The sequence below is a fragment of the Mandrillus leucophaeus genome, unplaced genomic scaffold (genome assembly GCF_000951045.1).
Source record: "Mandrillus leucophaeus isolate KB7577 unplaced genomic scaffold, Mleu.le_1.0 Scaffold1794, whole genome shotgun sequence".
In the NCBI taxonomy this organism is placed as follows: Eukaryota; Metazoa; Chordata; class Mammalia; order Primates; family Cercopithecidae; genus Mandrillus; species Mandrillus leucophaeus.
In genome coordinates, this window is record NW_012101803.1 from 37,289 (window position 1) to 40,514 (window position 3,226).

Here is a 3,226-nt window from a genome sequence, read left to right on the forward strand (position 1 = left end):
AAAAAAAAAAAAAAAAAAAAAGGTACCTCACAAGTTTTAATGTGTACGATAAACTTGAGATCTTGTTAATGCAGATTATCTTTTCACAAGATCTGGAATCATTTGATATTCTAAATTTCTAACAAGTTCACCAGTAATGTCAATGTTTTCGGCCCACTTACTGTCAAACATCCAGTAAGTGGATGAGCCCATGTTTTTCCCAGTTTCTCTGGCCTGTAAAAAGGGATGACAGTTTTCATTTTCCTAAGGCAGATACATGCACAGAAAACCTAAGAAAGGCAGCTGCCAGATTAAATGTTATGGTTTATGCACATCAGCAGCATAAAGATACTTCATAATGAAGAGAAAAATAATTATAGTAAAGAAATCTGTCCAAGAGCTCTTTAACCAAGTAAATCATTAACATCAACTGCACTAGGACAAATTTTTGTAATGTGCTGATGCACACAGAAAAATGCAGCATCACTGCTGTGATACTGATCTCAAAAGTAAATTAGAGTTTGAATTTAACCACAAAAAAATTAGTTTTATGGGAACTTCAAGATACAGATAATTCGTATGTTCTGTAATTTTTAATAGTGATTTTAAGTAGTCTTTCTTTAGCACCCTAAAGAGCAAGTATCCATCTCCTAATAATTTGTTTCAGAACTTTCTGGGTAATAAATGCCATTCTGTTTGAAAGAACATTTTGTTAATCGTGTTCTGCATAGAGCTAATGGAGAACAGAGATGGAACCTCAACATTACATGTTCTCCTTCTTTACTAAAGACCCCAACTTTTCCCCAATAGGAATCTTGAGTAGTCACACCTTCCCATGTTCAGCAGCCACAGAGGGAACATTTTTCATGTTGCAGATTATAAACTCATAATGAGATTTCTACATAGCATATAAAGAGCCATGACGTAGAGATGTAGAGAAGCCTCTGGTACGTAGGAAAAAACATTTTTCAGGGACCCTTGACTATCACAAGAATTTTAAAAAGTAGTTAAAACAAACTCATTAGGGAGAAACAACACAATTAGAGAAGTAAAGGTTTGCAAGAACTAAACGCATGGCATCCCAGGAGGCAGAGTGGACACAGCTCTCGATCTGAGACACGTTAAGCTAAAAAAAAAAAAGGCCATTTTTTCCTCCTTCTCCTCTTTCTCTGGGATTCCTTTTAAGATGAGATACTATGGACAAATTACACCTGCATGTTGGGAATATGCTTTTAAAGGTGTCAGCACCACCTGTTTACTTGCTACCACCACACCCACAGGCAGAAGGATCAAGACCTGCAGAAAAAGTCCACCCATTTTTGTCCTTTATAACAGAAGAAATTCAGGAAAAATAATCTGCTCCATGGAAATAAAAACGTAAGTTTCCGATCAGGTACGGTGGCTCACACCTATAATCCCAGCACTTTGGGAGGCCGAGGCGGGTGGATCACGAGGTCAGGAGATCAAGACCATCCTGGCTAACATGGTGAAACCCCATCTCTAGTAAAAATACAAAAATTAGCTAGGTGTGGTGGTGGAGTCCCAGCTATTCTGGAGGCTGAGGCAGGAGAATGGCACGAAACCAGGAGGTGGAGCTTGCAGTGAGCAGAGATCACGCCACTGCACTCCAACCTGGGCAACAAAATGAGATTCCATCTTAAAAAAAAAAAAAAAAAAGTAAATTTCCCTGTTCCTGTCCTAATGTGCCCTCCACTGCCACAGACACCAGTAATTTCTGCTACGGTGATGGAAATATGGGCCACACTGCCCTCTTCCTACCAAATCCAAATAGGTACAGCCCTGTGACCACCCTTTATTGCAAAAGAAAACTTAACTCTCAGGCTGGGCACAGTGGCTGACAACTCTAATTCCAGCACTTTGGGAGGTAGAGGCGAGTGGATCACTTGAGGCCAGGAGTTCAAGACCAGCCTGGCCAACATGGTGAAACCCTATCTCTAACAACAACAAAAAATTAGCAGAGTGTTGTGGTAAATGCCTGCAGTCCCAGGTACTTCAAAGGCTGAGGCAGGAGAATCACTTGCACCTGGGAGGTGAAGGTTGAAGTGAGCAAAGATCATGCCACTGCACTCCAGCCTGGGTGACAGAGCAAGAGTGGGTCTCAAGAAACAAAACAAAACGCAACTCAATTCACATGAATGTATCTTGAACAACTCATACCTGATTCTGTCTTCACCTTGGAGTCACATGAGAAACTTAACTAAAACAACATGGATGCTTCCACCCAGAGTAATAAACATGTGGAAAGGGCACGAGTAAAGAAATTTCTGCAAATTGGTCATGTAATCCTAATTAGAAGCCTGGGCTAATAACCACTTAGCTAAGCATTGCCTTCCAAGCATTGAGCTTATAAATCACTTGCTGATTTTGGCCCCACTCTATGTAATGAGATTCTGCAGGTTTGGAAAGGGTTCATGAATGGGTGTTTCAAACAAGTCCCCTGTGAATGCTCCTCCTGGGCTCGTTATTAGCATTAGTTAGAGAAAACAGGCACAGCACAGTCCCTTACACTCAGCATTCTTGTCACGACACAAATACTTCTAGGACAAATGAAGACAATCAACTTTCATATTCTTTGCTGGCTCTAAAGTTTACAGAACAAACAGAAGGCAGCCGTATCTGAATAAATCTGCATTTGAAAAACATTTTCACATGTACTAATGCAATGCTTATAAAGCAGGTACTGTGTGCTGAAGAGGATATTACAGAGCACTTTACTGGGAATTACACATGTGATTTAATCCTCACAACACCTTGGGAGCTGGTACTAAATGTTTAATAATTCTCAGGATTTACATTAAAAGTGCAGCATTTTTATTTGTTCTGTTTCTCTGTCACTGATTTTATTTAAAAATGTACAGAATAAAAGCTAAATACAGACAGAGAAGGATACAGAAAGGAAAAGTTTAATGTAGCTTAAATAAATTTTTATTGTGTTTATATTTATTTTTTTGTGACTTGTGGAGCAACTACTGCATCTGCAGGAATAGAAAACAGTTTGCTAAATGGAGTATCTCTGCAAGCACTGGTTTTAATAAAAATTTAATAATTAAAATTCATACATTTTTTTCTATTTATCTGCTTTTGGGTTTCAGAAAATTGTGTGCACTGGCTCTAGAAAGGCTGCAGGATTCACTATCCAATACTCTGATCTCTTCTAATCAGTTCTGTGAGACAAGGCTCCAGGGTGGGGCCAGACCTAAATAAGGCCTCCAAAAAGGGTGAATCT